The sequence below is a fragment of the Branchiostoma lanceolatum genome, chromosome 16 (genome assembly GCF_035083965.1).
Source record: "Branchiostoma lanceolatum isolate klBraLanc5 chromosome 16, klBraLanc5.hap2, whole genome shotgun sequence".
In the NCBI taxonomy this organism is placed as follows: domain Eukaryota; kingdom Metazoa; phylum Chordata; class Leptocardii; order Amphioxiformes; family Branchiostomatidae; genus Branchiostoma; species Branchiostoma lanceolatum.
This window is the reverse complement of record NC_089737.1, coordinates 15,114,689-15,134,566: the sequence shown is the minus strand read 5'-3', so window position 1 is coordinate 15,134,566 and position 19,878 is coordinate 15,114,689. Positions and strand designations below refer to the sequence as shown.

The 19,878-nt window shown below is 39.9% G+C and overlaps 1 protein-coding gene across 1 annotated transcript in view; it reads left to right on the top strand.

Moving 5' to 3' along the window:
* The first annotated feature begins 2,102 nt into the window (after nt 1–2,102).
* LOC136421903 (prorelaxin H2-like) overlaps nt 2,103–19,878 on the top strand; it is a 51,572-nt gene continuing 33,796 nt past the window's right edge. Inside the window, exon 1 of the mRNA XM_066409474.1 lies at nt 2,103–2,337. The gene's annotated coding sequence lies outside the window, so the exon portion shown is untranslated. The remainder of the gene's footprint in view (nt 2,338–19,878) is intronic.

Here is a 19,878-nt window from a genome sequence, read left to right as displayed (position 1 = left end):
GCTTTTCATGTCGGTTGGCCTCGGCGCATCCCCATGAGCAGTGCGAGAAATCCATCATGTGTTGTCAATGCACATAAATCATTATACATATATTCTTTCTACACATTCAACCGGAGTCTGAAGCTTAAGTTTTGGTAGTCTCTCTGCTGCATCCGTCATGATAGTACTGACTGGATCTAGTTCTCGGTGGTAGGTGGCCCTGCAGCAAAAAGAATGCGGTACCAAACTTGTCTTAGGGCCCTGTCACACTTGAGCGTATACCCATTGCGTGTGAGTTGCGCGTGGGCAAAATTCAATACGCAGCCGTACACAAAACAGTTGTGGAATTTTTCGATTACTTTGCCGAATGTGTGACTCTCATTTCATTATTCATCTGTAAGATGTGCCTCAAACATACATTAAAGATAATCGAAAATATCTATAACGTATGACTTGCTTATTAGTGTAATTTCGTTCATACCCTGAACTATCATGCCTATCATGCCACTAGACTTACACAAATCGAATGAGATGCATGTGAGATGCGTATTGTGGAAAATATGGAAAAAATGACAATGCGTAACTCACATGCAACGGCTATACGCACACGTGTGACATGGGCTTTAGCCTGTGTCTTCAGCGTGAAGTAGATACGACAATATATGTTGGCAAGTATCTCAGACATTGACTGTGCAGAATGAGCCATAAAAACATTGATTTACAAAGTTGGCTTAACTATTGACGTATATATAAACCACCTCACCGTCTATCACCTCAACTCAGGAACCACGCTGTGTCTTATCATATTTGTTTTAACATTAATTTAAAATCAACAGGATAGAAGAACATTGAGTGAAGTTCTGAGCTGTATCTTGTTCTTTCAGGCTGGTGGATGGGAAGATGATTCAGGACTCTCATTCTCGCAAGTCCCATAAGTGTTAAAAGACCCTGAAGTTCAAACTGACGTTCTTGCAAGTCCTGTACGTGTTAGAAGACTCTGACGTTCAAAGTTACTTTCGTTTCCATTTGATCGAAGTACATCACATGGACCCTACCACCATTTCTTTCTGATTTTCACATGTGGCGTCGTGTGAAGTCGGGACACCTTGAAGAGCTGGTTCAAGGGCTCTTCTGTGGGTTAAGCTTTTCAAGTGCCTCTTATGCCGTTCAGTATAATGGATCTTACGGCAAATGGCGTCATAGCAAGATGACAATTGTAATGATAATAGACAGTTCTTGTTAAAATAGGTTGAAATGGACTAAAATAAAGTATGTTTCATGTTTTGATATCTTTTTATTCTCTAAGGCTAAGTTTTAGGATTCAGGTCCTTTTATTTCTGCCCCGAAAAATGGGACACGCTTTGTAGACTTCAGATAAAGACACTTACAACAGTTCAGCTTACGTCATAATTAAGTCCAGTGACGTCAGCAGACGTCATGAAGGTGTGAATTAGGTGATTGTACAACCACAGACACCTCCGAGCAATATGTCAGACATAGCACTTGATAAATACTATTCTTAAGAAAAAACAGTCAATGAAGGAACTTTTCGTCCCTGTTTTGGGGCGATAAAAAGAGAAAATATTTCAGGATGTAGAACATATGTGATTTTGTTCCTGGTAAAATCACCAACATACGTGCGGAAGGAAGATATAATCTTCTCAACGTGACGCGAAGCTTCCTAATGTGAATTTTAAGGATGTAACGTTAAGGGATCTTATACCCCGATCGCCGAAGATTAAGATGTGAACTGCATGTCTTAGCGCAGAGCCCGCTAGCTAATTCTCTCCATATCTCCTCTACCTGTCAACACCAGTGAAATAAAGCGATCTGTCTTCCCCGGCTTATCTACAAGCGTGTCTGCGAATCGGTAACATAGCAGTATTAAAGACGTGTAGGTAGAGATAGGCATCTTTACCGAGGCTCCTCTGAGGTCCCTACGGGTCTTCTATTGCCTTTCCCCGCCGGCGAGTAGAAGCGTTAACGTTCAAATTGCACCTTATGAACGCGCGACGGCCGGAGACGCCGCGGGGCGGAGGTAATTGGTCCGGAAGGTAACGAGTGCGATTGGGGAATTGAATTCCCACGCGCCGGCAGCTGATTCGAGCGAGCGAATTACGCAGAACCAATCTCAAGATCTCTCTCTTTAGCGGCCGGGGCAGTGTGTGTGGTGGCAACGGCGGAAGGTGCAGCGGCGTCGTGAGTTGGTGGAGACCAGCTCCTTGGTTACAAACTTTGCGTCAGGAGGAGTATTTAGGGGTAGGGAGGAGCGCAACGTGAAGCCTTCATTTCAGACTAACCGACTGAGCAGGCGGAGAAGCGGGCAGCGACTGAGAGCGCATAGGTAGCGAAGAGAAGGTAGGCAATGTTGCTGCACATTCTTATATTGTATGGACTTAAAGCTAAACATATCAGTTAACATATGTATACATATTTTCTTGCGATTGCAAAATTTTGCCTTTTTGGCCCAGTGATACAAAGCTTTTAGATTTTTTTCTGAAAGGGAAATCGCAGAATGGTAGAAATTTTATCCATTTTCTAACATGTTGGATTGCTATCTCTGCGTATGGGCTTGTGGATTGATTGGTTAAAAAGATTTTAAAGGTATTTTGACCATTGTTATCCCCAGTAGTACAAATTAAATGTAGAAAAAAATGCATCTTGTAGTTGATCAATGAGAAAGCTTGTTGTATCTTGTTGAATCTTCGGAAGCCTCGGAAATGAACCCAAGAGTGTCTCATTACAGATTTTAGCTCATTGTCACGGTTTCTCCAGATTGAGCTTGGGATGTATAGAACCTCAAGGGAGTGTTAGGGCTCGCATGTATCTTTTACTGATAAACAAACGTGTATGTGTTACTTAGTAGCCCACAAAGCAGGTTATAGGTTTGTGTTCTGCGATGCATTCCAAATAAAGAGCTTTGTACCAATATTTCTCGGCAGCGCTAAGTTTTCCAGCCTTGATGTTTGTTATATACTTGTACGTATTTCCGTAAGCTATAGTGCATCTTTGCACTTGTACAGACAATGCAGTTTATAGGTATGTGTTGTTCCTTGCATTCTAAGTGAAGAGCTTTGTACCAATATTTCTCGGTAGCACATAGTTTTCCAGCCTTAATGTTTGTTATATACTTGTACGTATTTCCGTAAGATATAGTGCATCTTTGCACTTGTACAGCAAAAGCTTATTATAGGTATGTGCTGTTCCCTGCATTCCAAGTGAAGAGCTTTTGTACCAATATTTCTCGACATCGCTTAGTTTTCCAGCCTTAATGTTTGTTATATACTTGTACGTTTTTCCGTTAGCTATAGTGCATCTTTGCACTTGTACATCAAAAGCAGTTTATAGGTATGTGTTGTTCCTTGCATTCCAAGTGAAGAGCTTTGTACCAATATTTCTCGGCAGCAAATAGTTTTCCAGCCTTGATGTTTGTTACATACTTGTACGTTTTTCCGTAAGCTATAGTGCATCTTTGCACTTGTACAACAAAAGCAGTTTATAGGTATGTGTTGTTCCCTGCATTCCAAGTGAAGAGCTTTGTACCAATATTTCTCGGTATACGTAGCACTTATAGTTTTCCAGCCTAGATGTATCATACGTATTTCCCTACCCTATAGTAAAACCTCGAACTTATACAGAAGCTCCGCATTCCATGGTGATCTATGGTCCGCTCACTGCGGTCCTCCAACTGCCTCAGGAACAACTGCGGTCATCTGTACGTCCTGTAACGAATCTATCAACACGAAAAGCTCTGGTTCTCTCCGTCCTGCAGGGCGTTCACTACCTACCTAAGTACCTGGGCCAGGAACTGACTCATTGCTTGCCTTCGCCAGGTTCTCCACGTTGCAAAGTCAAGGTCCCTAGACTCTGCTACCTTTTTTTTTGAATAGGAAGTTTTGTGGCTTTCACGATTTGTCTTCGTATCACTTAGGGGTCTTCCCCAGTGTCTGGGGTTATGCCTTGAGATGCAATATCCGTGGTGGTCTCTTTATCACATATCCCAACCATAGTCAAGATGGTTAAAACTATGGACTTGAAAATTGACTCTGATTCCGCCGTTTCAGTTCATATAGTTCAGTGAAAACTCATTAAGTCTCGCGCAAATCTTTCCGTGTAACGTTAGGCACGATCGAGAAAACAAGATTGAAACAAAAAACCTTCAAAGGTTTTTAGCAGCCTTTCATATGAAATGTGTTGTGCAAAAGAATGCGCGCTTTCAGTTAATCAATCTCAAGAGGGAGCGCCAACATGAAATGGGTGGCTGACAGTAGTGGGAGGGATAACTCTAGACCGAGAACGAACCGACTTAGGAAGGGGTTCCTTGGTCTGTGTTAGAAGAGTTACGAGGTGTGTGAGTGTGTAGTTACTATATTGTACTAGAGCTGTTTTGAGTTGGTAACGTCATTGTGTTTTCTGTGTTCGTGACGATGTATAGGTGCCCTGTATCATTGGTTGGTAACAGTACTGTTGAAGTATGTGTTAGTGATTTTGTTAGGTGTCTTCTGCGTTAGTGCAGTTACTAAGTAGTTACGAAGGATGTTCTGGGTTAGTAACAGTACTGTTTGAAGTGTATGTTGGTGACGTTGTTAATATGTCTTCTGCGTTGGTGTGTTCTGGGTTAGTGACAGAACTGTTTGTAGTGTATGTTGGTGACGTTGTTAAGGCGTCTTCCGATCCGCTTTAGTGTAGTTACTAAGGATGCTCTGAGTTAGTGACAGTACTGTCTGTAATGTATGTTGATGACGTTGTCAAGGTGTCTTCTGCGTTAGTGTAGTCACTAAGGATGCCCTAAGTTAGTGACAGTACTGTTTGTAATGTATGTTGGTGACGTTGTTAAGGTGTCTTCCGATCCACGTTAGCGTAGTTACTAAAGATGCTCTGGGTTAGTGACGGTAATGTTTGGAGTGTATTTTGATGACGTTGTTAGGTGTGTTCTGCGTTAGTGTAGTCACTAAGGATGCTCTGGGTTAGTGACGGTAATGTTTGTAGTGTATGTTGCTGACGTTGTTAAGGTGTCTTCTGTGTTAGCGTAGTTACCAAGAATGCCCTAAGTTAGTGACAGTGCTGTTTGTAATGTATGTTGGTGACGTTGTTAGGTGTCTTCTGTGTTAGTGTAGTTACTAAGGATGCTCTGGGTTAGTGACCATGATGTTTGTAGTTTGTGTTGATGACGTTGCTAACTATGTGTGGTATTTGGTACTGACGTCACTGATGACGACATCAGGTGTGTTGATGCATATTTTGGATACAGCAGCGCAGCAATAGGACTTACCAACCGATCAAAAGGACATTGACGCAAATGGTAATGTTTACAAAATATGTACCGCCTGTACATTCCACAATGCTCTGATGCTGTCAAGTACCTCATTGACCTTTAACGTACTCAACCTCTAATTTTCGAATATCAGTTGGCAACGCACCTATTATCAATTTTGGAAGTTTTCCATGGCTGGGATACTCTCCAAGCAGACGAATGGGTCAGGCTGGTTTTGACGTGTTTTAGGTGTTTTTGTAAGGCTTTCTATTTTGTCTCGTTTTAATAAAGGAAAAAAAAAACCAACCGGACCCACTCCTCTGTATGGAGAGTATGGCTGAGATGAACGAAATAGTTGGTTGACTGCCATTTTCAATTCAGACATATTTTATTGCTTGAGACATCGTATCCCCGATGGCTTGGAATCCTTGGAGTGCCCTTCAACAGACCATGTAGTGAAACTATGATGGTCATAAATCTACCAAGATCTTATTACGCTTTATCATGTATGAATATCATCATCATCGGTCGACTGTGGAACGATCTGCTTTGGTGTGAGTTGTCCGTAGTTGTCTCCCAAGAGCTACATGGTGTAGTGTGAATGATGTTCATTTTCTCTGACAATGGTTGCACTTTGATATCGTCATCAAATGGGTTTTATAAGGTTAGTTAATGCAGTAAAAAGGTTTGACTCGCGTTGCCAAAGCACACACATGCATTAGATTTTAACAAATGTCGTTTTCAATGGGGCGTTAGTTTTCTATTAAAGATGAGAATTTAACGTACGCGTTACCAAAGCACACACATGCATTAGATTTTAACAAATGTCGTTTTCAATGGAGCATTCGCTTTCTATGTGAGTTTAACGTAGGCGTATTCTACTTTTTTGACTGACGTGTTTGCAAAAGCACACTAATCCATTAGACTTCAACAAATCACCAATACCTCAGTCCAGAGGGCCTTTGTTTCATATCAAGAATGAAAAATACAGGCATAGATAGACTCTAAGTCACGCAACAGTATCGTCAATAACCATTACAACCTATAATCATCGCATGATATTCCTGGAATGCCGGTGCGCCAGCACATTACCGGCCATTTCGAAGAAAAGAATGCCATTCTTTGTTCCTGGAATGTGAGATGATGACGTATAAAACGGCCCATCCGCACGCAACGTACATGTGCGATGGTCATACCGCCGTGATAGATGTCACCATCAGCCGAGTATGTGTCCGTCGCCTGGGGAGTACCCAGGCCCAGGCGACCCTTTCAATTTCCCAGTAACACCGATAATCCATTCCGAATTCCGTACATTGCCTAGGACAAAGGCTAATGGCACGGGAATGCTAGCTGGCAGGGGCGTCCTCTCAGTAGAGGAGACAAGACATGACGGCAAATCCCTGAGCAAGCCAGGAATGATGGCAACATCCCTGCTTGTGGAGTGATGGATCGCTTCTTGTTGTAGCCCGGTCCCAGGGTTAGGAACTAGCTGCCTCGCTATAACTTACGGAGAGGGAGGATGTTTTTACCGGGATTTAAAATATCGTTGCTATAAATCTACTCTGAAACAAAATGTACCCGATAAAGATCTACATAAATTTTGAAATCTGAATATGTTCAACCACATATTCAACCAGGACATATATTCATTATACATAAACACGTGATTTGTCCAGGAGTTGCTATCCGAAGAGCTTATTTGTGGACATCTAAATTTGAGCCCTTGTTGACATTTTATGTACGATTCCTTCCGGTGTAAGGTTAGGTTGTCTTAAAAGCAACGTTTGGTCCTTTTTAATCAAAAATTTTCCAGGACCAGTCCGTTACATTTCACTGATATCAAATTTTTCAGATTTGTCAATTATAAGTTTCCCAATTTGCTGTTGTTTTGCCTTGAAACATCAAAACCATGTTGATTTAAGGCCATGCTGATTTACTTATATGGATGACGTCGTCTAGGAACCCCAAAACTGATGCGAGCGTGCGAATAGAAATATTCAACAAATGACTAAACATACAGGGAATGCCATACCGAATAATGGATTCTTCATTTTTGGTCTTTTACATCTTCCTCTTCGAGTTTGGCGTTCTACGAGATTAGTATCTGCTTTCCAAATAAACTTTTTGGAATTTACGGAACACGATTGCTCATTTTGTAGTTGCTTTGTACGATTTACAGTATGGTCTAATTTTTTTTTTTTTTTGGAATGGACGAAAATTGATGCGCGCGTGGATGTCATCCATACTATCAAATCAAAGTGGCCTAAGATGTATCCTGGATCAATGCTAAGATGTAGTTTTTGCCTAAAGGAACAGTAAAAGGTGCATTAGAAATGTCTGTATCGAAAATGAATGATAACATGGCTCCGGGCAAAGCTTACATTATCATGAGAGGAAAGTGACTGCCAATAACGGCATCTTCCGTACTAAGATGATGTTCCCATGATGATGATTATCCACTGTATTCTGCAGCTCAGGTAGTTGTAGAAACAACCTCTGGCCGCATTTAGTCTTTCTTCATTTTTTTCCACTGTGTCTTTTTTCATGCAAGCTGTCGTAGCTCTCTGGTGTTCACAAGCGTGCATGAAAGGGATAAAGCGCATTCAGATCTACAGTTCTTTATTACATGACGTTTTAATCAAACAAAACATGAAGGTCCATCCATTGATAATGCTCCTGAGCTTTATGACAATCATGACTGCTAGTAACGCTTAAGATGATTAGTTCCAATGTACTGCCATGTCTTTGTCAGCAGGGCTAGCCCTTTGCAATAACAACAGGCTAGTTGGGCAGCCCTGGCTGTGTGTGCTGAACAGCCAAACCAATAAATAAAGATAAATAAATGAATAAATAATTAGTCGAAGTCTATTCAGATCTTAATACCTTCATGACATCAGGAATCATGTAACGTTTGAATTGACCAAAACAGGTTGGTCCACCCTAGATATTGAACATGTTCCTGAGCTTCATGGCTTTCATGACCGTTAATTGGTACACTACCAAAAATTTGTTTTCTTATTTTTTTTGCTTCTTATACACAGAAAAACAATTCTGAAAAGAAGAAAACTTTCTGTGTTTAAGAAAACCATTTTGTTCACGAGTTAAGAATTTTTCTAAAAGTAATTTTTTCTTGGAGCAAGATAATCCAAGAGAGGGGAGAAGAAAATCTTATATTTTTTTAACAAAACAAGAAAAATAATCTTGAGGTTAATAAAAACAAGACATTCAGACTTGGATTTCTAGAAATTCTTAATGGCTAAAAACTTGCTGAGAAATAGTGTCTTATAAAGTTAATTAACTTAATAGAATTAGGAAAGTGTTCCTTGTTATGAGAATTTCCATGAAAAAGATTAGACTAATTCTTCAAGTTTTCTTTCTCATTCATTCTTGAAATTCTTAGTATAAGAAAAGTTGTCCACCAGTTAAGAAAAAACAAGAAAACAGGAAAAATAACAAATACCATTTTTGGTAGTGTAACGCTTGCAATTAATTGGGAGTGTATTCATATCTTAATCCCTTTATCACGTATCATGTAACGTTTAAAATGACAAAAAAACATGTCACTACATTCTACACTACAGAGATGAAGCTTAACGACACGAATTGCCCGAAGACAAATGCGTTCAGCAATTTGTATTCCTTCTCCCAGTCCGCCAACATGACAAGTGTCGCCTCCGGGGTGCGCGTGGAATGGCCATATCTGCGCTACCGTCCCATCAATCCTACGCCGTGATTTGTGTTCGGTCGACTCACTCGGTAAACATGTCGCGATAACATCTCAAACCGAGACTGGGGTTAGAAGCGGTCCTAAATCTTCTATATTTGTAGGGAATCTGTAACGATATCTTCTGTGACATTTGCCCTAGAAAACGTCTTACTTCTGCATAATTGAATCCGGAGTTGTTGGGTATAAGTGTTGAAGTATCGGGCATGCACTGCGTACAAATGACGCGATAACTTTCTCCATTGGGAAAATGTTCGCAGCTCGCCTTCATTTGAAATGTCTTTTAGATGCGTCATGGGTAGGAATAACTTAACCTAGTGCCAAATATTGATGTGGGAAATAGCTTATTATAGTCTTAAGCTAAATCATTTATGACATATGTCAAACTCTTTGCTAAACGTTCCAAAACTTTTTAAAAGTGCGAGGAAAACTAAGAATGTGATTTGTACATATATAATTGGGTGGTTTAAAGATGAAGAGCAGTTTTTTGTGTTATACAGTGATGTCATTGTATTCAGATGGCAACCTATAAGAAGACATTTTTGTTCTTGTTTTGACGAAATATATAAATGCCTACACATGGCAAAAGAGTTACTTCTTTTGGGAAGCGGAGTTCTCTTGTCACGTGACTTAATGTTGATCATCACGTGACAAAATACAGTCATATACAGACTTAAGGTAGTGTCGTCAGCTGTCTCTGTTTAAGGATCACAACCAGTGTGAATCCTGATCCAGCACATTTGCACTAGCCAAGTCTATCTAATGTTTCACCTTCGTGACGTGTTCCACCACAGGTGATGAGACTAACACAGGCTTTTTATTTCCTTGTTTGGATCTTTTTTTATTCAGGAGAAGCTAAAATCGGTCTGCTTTTGATTGAGACCATAAATGAGAAGACGATTGACGGACAGAATATAAGAAGATACAGATTGCACGATTGAGGTCCTAATCAACATCCAAGTATATAAAGGAATCTATACACATTCAAGGTAGTACAAAACATGTAACAAAATGTATTTTCTCTCCGCCTCTTCTCTTTCAATTGCTGGCTATGTAAAAGTCTATTGAAAAGATGCAACAGAAAAAAAAAAAGTAGTTTATTGTTTTGTGCTGGATGTTAGCAACAGATTGAGTTGATTCATAACACGTTTTCATCCGGTGGTGTCATAGAGTGAATTATATTACTGTCTCTTTAATACGGGTCCCACGCATTATGTTCACAGCGGGGGTACTAAAGTGCACACGCACATGCCACCAACACAACGGGTCTGTTAGGTAAGACATGCTCAGTGCAGTATGGAATACGAGTCATCCATGCATATATAATCTGACATATGCATGAAAAAAGGAACAGTGTACGATGTGTACGATTACAAAATGAGACCACACAGACGAAGTGATATCGGAATACATGCATTCAAGGTACTTGGTGTGCTAATGCAAATACCAGAATGAACAGACGACTACATACTATATATGTACTGTAAATAGTGAAGTCAATGAAATTTCGTCAACGCTCTTAATCTAATTTTAACTTGTTGAGAAGTTGTAAATATTCGCTTACGAGCAAAGTGTTAAAAATACTAGTGCTCAATGTTTTACATAATGTAAATACCATTTTTATTCAGACTCTGTCATCTAGAGTGTGCTAGCGTGGTATGTCGCATAAAGATTTCAAAGATTTCGAAGAAGTAGTTCATGGTAAAGCTTATCATTTGAATATTTTTTTTAAATTTTCCCACCAACTATCAGTCTGGTAGTTTGTTTTCGTGGGATACTAAGAAAGAAAACGTACATAAAGTACTCACAAAGTTGGAATCAGAATATCGATCTCGCCTGAGGTCGACGAACCCTATTTAAGCAATGTCCATGCTATCAGATCGTTAACACCCACCGCTGCGATATTTCAGCGCAATTCTTCTCAATTGAAAATATATTCACTTATAAGTAAAGGAGTGGGTTCTTATCTCTATACTAACAGCACGCCCTGTGATGCAATATCCAGGACTCCAGCAAAGTTTCCTGGAAAAATGACCACTTGTAGTATGAAGTATGGTCATCCTTTTTTCTGGAGGCAACGACTCATACCGTAATCCCTGTCTTGGGACTACTGACAAATGATCATGTCTTCTGAGAACTACAGGTTTATCCCTTCACCTTCGGAGAAGTCTGGGATGTAGCCAAGTCCGAGGGCGGCAATGGCAGTGAGACATGTGATCGATGCTATAAGACGTTTCTTTATCTTTAAGTAGTGGGTCCTATATGGACTGCAGAAAACTTTGTGATTTATTGTCAAGACTACCTATCTCAGTCAAGTATATCTACGTTTACAACAACGTTTTTATAACCGTACGATAAAATCATCTATGTAAAATAAAAATTGAGATTTTCTTTACTACAGTCTTGAGAACACCTGATAAATTCTGCTGCTTACAGTCAAATAAAGGATTATCCCTCTCACAAAGGTTTACACGCAGGAAGAGCCCTTTTGCCAGATGATTTATGTTTAATGCTCATTTTTATCACAAGGTGATCTACAGATTTTCACCATTTTCCTGTGCCCCTTGAAATTGCTTCGGATCGTTTTTGGGCATGTGTGAAAAGTAGTTTTACCATCAAAGCAGCGTAAGAAGGTACTTGAAGACGGGTTATAGGTTAAACCGTATTGTAAGCATCTTAGAGCGACAGAGAAGTACAAATATCAAATAATCTATCAAGCAACATCAGCAAAACTACCGACCCCATTTCCATGACTTTTCATAATGCCCAGATGTATATGTGTATCATCCTCATAATCAATGCTCTTCAACCGGTTAAAGCATAATACAAAGTTTATATATAGCATCCAGTATTCTGAATTGTACATCATTTCAGTAAAGATGTATATGTGCAGGTGAAGCTTAAGCTCCTTGTTTCAAAGCTGGTGCTCCATGCTAACGACTGGTTCCCATGATGATGATGATAGATACCTAGGCAATGAGTCAGTAGATTTATGACCATTGATCACCTCTATCGCCGGGTAATGCGCTTTGTAGGACCGGGATTTTATCAGATTAGAAGCTGGTCTCGTGCGATGTTTCTATCTACAGGCAGGAATAAGACAATGCAGGGTTTGTTGATGAAGGTTAGACATCCAGGTAATACGATATGCCAAAAATACTTCAATCAAGCGACTGAATACAATTTTGCAACAGTTAGACGTTTCAGACAGCATCCGCTGTCTTTCGTCAGGGACTCAAGGATAGAACTGAAGAACTAAGTTTTGTGCCATGAACCATGATCCTAAATTGTATATATAAAGACAATTCAAACTCTACAAGTGGATAGAATTCTGAGATTTATTTCCGGACGTTTTAGTGACGCTGCAAAAGAGTGATGGATGTCACTCGAAACGTCCGGAATGGAATCTCCGAATTTTATCCAGTTATAGAGTATGAATTGTCTTTATATATTGTTTACATGGATATCTAACCTTCATAAACGCATCCTAAATTGCCTTCACATTATCAACATTTCAATTCAGAGTCTTGGTATAAAACCTCATTCTCCAGTTCTATCCTTTAGTCAATGACGAAAGACAGTGGATACTGTCTGAAATTTCTGTTTCAAAGTTTTATCCAGTTGCTTGAGTAACTGTTTTTTGGGCCAACGCAGGATTTAGCTGGAAATTAACGTAACATTTTCATGTTCCACGTTCAAGTTCCTTTCAGCTTTCAAAATCATTATGAAGCTATTGTCTATGAAAGGGACATTCTTGATCTAAATCTTAGGGTTTTCAGTGTCATTCTTTAATGAAAAATAGAACAAAATAAAAGGCATCAAATATTACAGAATTTTGTTGTAAGTTTTGATGGCTTGCATGGCCCGCAAATGTCAAAGCTAATTGTTGTTGTTTTTTCACAAAATGATGTGGATTTACTAAAATGTCATAAAACAGGGAACAATGATATTGTAGATGACCAAGTAGAGCCACACCCATAACTGTCCTTTACATTCATTCATTATTCATCTTACATCCCAGTCACATTGCATACAGGGGGCCGGGACATCTATGGTACCGTCCTCTCAGAATGAATTAATCAGAGACTCCGGGGACTTTGTGATAAAGGACGCTCTCTTCAGCACGTGACAGAGATACGGGTCAGAGAGTGGCTGTGTTGCTGGCGAATTTCCAGACGTTCTTAACCCTGATCCTTAAGTTGATCACGCTCAGAATATTTCAGTAGTCTTTAGATAAAGTCTTTTTTTGATCATTTTTAGCACGTAAAAGAGATAGGGCCAGGAGTGGCTGTGAAAAGCGTGTTGCTGGCGGATTTCTAGACTTTCTTAAACCTGTACCTTTAGATGAACATGCTCTGAATATCTCGTTAGTCATTAGATAAAGTCTTTTTTTAAAGCATTTTTAGCACGTAACAGCAATAATACGGGTCAGAAAGTGGCTGTGAAAAGCGTGTTGCTGGCGGATTTCTAGACTTTCTTAAACCTGATCTTTTAGATGAACATGCTCTGAAGATCTCGTTAGTCATTAGTTAAAGTCTTTTTTTTTTTAAATCTTTTTTAGCACGTAACAGCGATACGGGTCAGAAAGTGGATGTAGACAGCGTGTTGCATTATTTCTTGGCGGATTTCCAGATCTTCTTTAACTTGATCCCTAGATAAACACGCTCTGATGATTTCGTCAAGCCCCCCTCTCACTGGACCCGCGGCACGCTGGCGGCGTCGCTGCGGTCGATCATATTGACAAAGTACTCAACGCATTTCATTGACAAAAAATGAATCTTTTAAAGCTTTGTGTGTTCTGTTGTCTTTTTGGTTATACGTATACATTTTGAATGATATTCCCATCAATTTTTAAGGGTAACACAAATTCAAGGGTAACACAAATCCAGTTTAGGACGCAGCGACACCACCAACGTGCTGCGGGTCTAGTTAATTTGGCTTGAGCCTTTAGATAAAGTCTTTCCCTTTTTATCATTATTATCTTTTATTCATTTTGCTTTTGTACAGACAAGGACAGCGTGGCACTGCACTCTAGTTTTTATAACTTATTTTAGAAGTGCCACAATACAAATAGCAGTAATCTTGATAAGGTAAATGTAGTTCCCTAGCCTGTTTGGACTCATTTGTGTAACGGTATAAAAGGGGTATTCTTTATTGTAAAATATAGCCTTGCCACAGTTAAAGATAAGCTATCTGACATCATTGACATTTTACCTTCAAGGCAGTCAGAACTGAGAAGTCACGGAAAGCTTACACTCACTTGCCTTGGCCTTATCCCACCACTCCGGCCATTAATACCCTTCAACATGATACATGGTGGCTATCTAATGACGGATCTTCCCTTTTGACGTACCATGGCCCGAGGCGCGTGCTTAGGCTAGATTGAGAGCTGAATCGTGAGCACGCGACGGGAGCTTTGCGTGTCGTTGAAACGTTATCCTTTGATGTAATCGCCTCCGTAGGTCTTTGGCCATTGATATCTCACAGAAGAACTGCCCTCTGCGTGCATGGCCTCAAAACTATCTATCGAAACTGGTGAACAAAGGAAAGGAAAGGAAAGGGATCTCGAACCAGTTTAGCTCAAATGAATTCAATGAACAGATGAGCTACTCTTCCACTGGTCGTGACAGAGAAGACAGACGCTATGTACAGTATTTACAGGTTCATTGTACCGGGGAAATTCCCCTAGCTCTTTTCGACAAGCACAATGAACAGTGGACCACGGCTTAACGTCCCGTCCTAAGGACTGCGATCTTTAACGGTAGCGTGCATGTCGGGTGAGCGACACAGCTGGGATCGAACCCGGGGCTTCTTGTTCCAGAGGCAAGATCGCTAACCACTGGACTACGCACGCGAACAGAAGGACAAGTGACAATGACTCGAATTATGGCAGTTGTACATAGTAGACTTTTTATCTGTTTCGTCTTATGAAATATCTAAGTCTACTTTTGCTTTCCTCGTGTGTCCAGAATACGCGTTGAATAGCCAGGCCCAACGTCTTTTTTTATAATCTATTTGTATAACGAGAAAGTACATAAAACGATAAACAATAGATAAAACAGGTGCAGGGTGAGGGAAAAGGTATACGGCTTATACTCTGCCCTCCTTCTCTATATACTACTGAAAATTATCTATATTGGATACATGAAAAAAGTAAAATGGTATGTAGAATGTGATAACGACACAACAAAGATAAGCAGATAACAAATGGTCTAACTCAAGATAAGATACGAAATGATCATATGACGCTACTACATGGAGATAGCATGGCGTATGAGATGGATTTTCAGGGCACTTTTCAATGTCAGAAAAGGGGAGGTTTTTCTAAGACTACGTGGTAAAAAATCCCAGCTTCTATTCTAAGCGTGCTGCCTGCTTCCATTCCATCAGCTGAGTTTGCATCTTTACGAGCCTCAAAGGTTGTTTCATTGAAAGCCTCGGCTCTTTTTATCTAAGACAAGCTGAACGTTACAACACTACTCATCCTCTGCAGGGTCACTCAACCCGAGGAGGGTCTCTAGCGAGAGATACGTTATACACTTTACAACTTCCGTAAGTCTGCTCGGGGTCCTAAACATGTCCAGAGGGGAAATCTTGCAATATACACGTTGTAAATTATACTGCCCTCCAGATGCTTTCAACCTTCGTCTCCAGTGAGAAATATGCAATATGACATGAAACCAGGGACTTTAAACGCCGACGGTTTATCGAGAGTATAAAGAAGAAAATCTCAAAGGCCATATGGCGAGAAGGCGAATGAAAGTCATCAAGTACCACTTGTCTTTAGAGTAATGAATATTAAAGTACACGTTCGCTTTTTATAATCCAGGAAGTGTGCGATAATGCCGCGTAATGGCATTGTATTCTCCCTGGAAATAAGCCTGAGTGTTGAAATAACACGTCGGGAGATCGTTATGAGCGCAGTGAGCAGCTGTCAGTTTACTGTGGGATTAGGGAGAACTTAAACTTTCTCTCCATGGATCCAGTAGGAACAAATTACGACGTCATTTCATACTGGAAAGGCCATGTTAAAGAGCCAATGGTGCTAGTTGTACATTTTAGGTATCCTATGGTCATGAACATGGGATCAAACAATTCACAGGCTGTTGATGTACGGTTTACAGTTTACTCTGGGATTAGGGATAACTTAAACTTTCTCTCCAGCTGGAACAAATTACAACGTCATTTCCTACTGTATAGGCCGTGTTAGTCAAGCCAATTGCAAGCCATGATGATGAGGCCATGTTAGTGTGGCCAATGGTGCTAGTTGTACATGGTTATGTATTCTATGGCCATGAACGGGGGATCAAACAATTCACAGGGTGTTGCTTTACTGGTTTAAGACACTCCACAGAAAAGCTGCCCCAAAGTTCTGAACGAGTATTTGGAGATTTGGAATATAGATAAAGTTAAAAACATGAAGTCAGCAACAGGAACGTAGCTTGGATCAAATATCACTGTTCCCTTAAACTGAGAAAGTAACCAGCGTATTCAGAGCACGTCAGTTTACTCTGGTACTAGGGATAACTTAAGCTTCCTCTCCAGTCGGAACAAATTGCAACGTCATTTCCTACTGTATAGTCCATGTTAGTGTGGCCAATGGGGCTAGTTGTACATTTTTACGTACTGTGATGCACGTTATCTTCACAGTAGCAAAATTTCACGGTGAAAGAATTGACATGTTGACTGAACTTTAATTTCATGTTGGCAGCAAGTGATTTACAGAACGGATGTGTGAAGGAATCATAAAATAACAACAACAGTTTTTTCACGGTGATGATAAGTTCACGGTACAGAGTTGGCCGTGAAAACAGTGAACATAAAGTTAGAGTGAAAGAAACTAGAATTACAGTCTGCTAAGGCCATGAACGTGGGATCAAACAATTCACAGGTTGTTGCTCTACTGGTGATGTAAGGGTTAAAGGCGCTTTACAGAAAAAACTGCCCTAAAGTTCTGAACGAGCATTTGGAGATTCTGAATATAGATAAAGTGAAAAGCATGTTAGAAAAGCAACAGAAACAAAGCTTAGATCAAAGTATATCACAGACTGTTGCCTTCAACCGATCGAGAAAGTAAACGGCGTATTCAGAGCACGACGTGTAAATTACCAAATGGTATAAATGTTGCTCAATTAAGTAAGAACAAATATTGTCTGCTACGTATACAAATAATACGAAAAATGTCGTCCTACGGATATAGCTTCAGTCCCATTTTGTCTATTTCAAGCCTTGTTTGTTTGTTTGTTTATTTATCTAACCAACCGGCGATTTTCAATGAGAACCCCCCCCAAAAAAAAGTTATTTACATCAAATGCAAATCAAAGTTTCAAGAGATAATGTGTTTTCATCAAGTATTCATGCAATCCCACCTACCAGGTAGAAGACTAATTACTAATTTCCAAAGTTTATTACTGTGCCAACATCAATTGTTGTGACACTTTTCAGCTCAATATACTGTCTTAACGTGACGTTCACAAAAGTTCAAGGTCCTTATGATCATTAACATCAGTATTAGACAACAAAAGAAATATAAGTAGCTTAGATTACGATGCCATCTCCCGTTAAGGGATAGGAAGGTAGCAGACTTAACTTAAAGGGGTTCAGAGCAATATTAGAGCCAAAAAATGGAAATGAATAAAAAAATTCTGTAAGCTTTATGGTAGTGAAATTTACTAACACTGTTTACCTCATTTGCGTAATCACTTCATATTTTTAGCATTCTAGAACCTCGTAAAAACGTGCCGTACGATGATCCCCTTAGTTTCACGAGCCTACAAAAACCTCGGCGACAATTTCCAGTGAGTTCTCAAATCACAACAACGTCATATTTTATTTTCAATCATGAACGTCGCTATACATCGATAGTGTTGTTTGAACTAATCATGTATAGAAATGACTGAATAAATTGACTTTCAAAATCCTATTTTCGGGCCATAATATTGCTTTAGACCCCTTTAAGCCTTAAGTCCTTGCAGTTGCAAGCATGAGGTGGGTTGCTAGTTCTGCCAGTTGTTTTTAAATCTCAGTTATCACTTTTCAGGCGATTCGTAACTCAATTAAACGTGTCCATTTACGAGCCGTAATGATAATTAATGACTATTTTCACGCACTATTTTATGATACACAATAAGGTTTGCGAAGGGCTTATAACGCGTATAACTGCCTACTGTGCTCCATAATATCCCAGGATTATTTACAATGAACCGTTATCACTGTTCTCCCACTATCCTGTAACGTTAGGTCGCCCGCTTGCGCGATACAAACGACGAGTAACAGATAGAGGGACAGAAATCAATCAGTTGGTGACTTTCCTAGAACCAACTTCTGTGGGTGGTTATAAAGAGGGAGAGATCTTCATTGACACAACAAAAGTACAGAGACTTTGTAAGGTCTACTACATCAGATTCCATACAATCATGACTTGACTTCCTTTGACTTATGTCGAGTGTCAGTCATCCTCCGCCACTCGAGCCACTCTGTCAGCCCAGAAACGTCTGTCCTCCATTGCCTTCTCCAACGACTCAGAGGGTAGGCCGGTGTCCTTCTGTAGCACAGCTATGTAGGTGAGATGTTGCCTTCCTGGCTTTCATACAATCATAACTACATGCATAAGTACCAGATTGAGGGATAGCAATTAGTGACTTTCCTTGAATCGACTTCTGTGGGTGGGTATAAAGAGGGAGAGATCTTTATTGACACAACAGAACAAAAGTACAGAGACTTTGTAAGGTCTACTACATCAGATTCTATACAATCATAACGACATGCATGAGTACCAGATAGAGGGACAGTAATTAATCACATGGTGACTTTCCTAGAACCGACTACTGTGGGTGGTTACGAAGAGGGAGATCTTCATTGACACAACAAAAGTACAGAGACTTTGTAAGCTCTACTACATCAGATTCTATACAGTCATAACGACATGCATGAGTACCAGATAGTGGGACAGAAATCAATCAGTCGGTGACTTTCCTAGAACCGACTACCGATTACAAAGAGGAAGAGATCTTTATTGACACAACAAAAGTACATAGACTTTGTAAGGTCTACTACATCAAATTTTATACATACATACAATCAGTCAAGTGGATACTAATGAATTAACCTGTACATAAATGTACATGAATAGATATGAGTAAATCAACACGTTGAGTCCAGCGTATCATTTACACATTTGGCCCTTAAGCCTAGACATTCTCTGATATATTTACCTATTTGTATATAGTAAGGGTTATCTCCCTCTAGAATATAGTTGAACTATCTATCGAATTGGACGTAGCAAATTCTTTTGAACAGAGAGAAAATATTTACCCGACGTATCTGTTCATCTTCCAATTCAATATAGCTCACGCCTGATATAGAATACTCGGTTCATGACCGTTTGTTTCATCGTATTTGTGAATGATGCCAGAGGATCACCATCTGGAGTAATCTTAGAAAAGCACTGCTTACACCAAATGATGTCTGTTGATCTTTATGAATGGACTCTGCCGTACGCACGCACAGTTCAGTTTGAACTGATACCCTTGTCTAACTGATATCCCTTGCCATATATAGTAGGAGTGACAGTAGATAAATTAGTGTGAGGATACTGAGGGCAATGTGGATGTTTCAAACGCCACGTAATGGTAATGGGAGGGTGCTTTTAGGTCACTGAACCCGTACGCGTGTGTGCTGAAGTATTTTCCGAGTCACTTTCACGGGAAGTTAGAACAACAGGAGAAGATGATCATTGCTGATTTAAAAAAATAATATGGCAGAACAAGGACAGGTGGTAATGACACTGCAAATGTTGAAACTTTTGAGGTTTTTGTATGACCTCTTCACTTCGAACGTAAAACCAGTAAGGTATGGTAGGAAATGTAGCTGATTCCAGGTTGTCCACTCCAGAATGCCTCATTGGTCCAAGTGACAGATG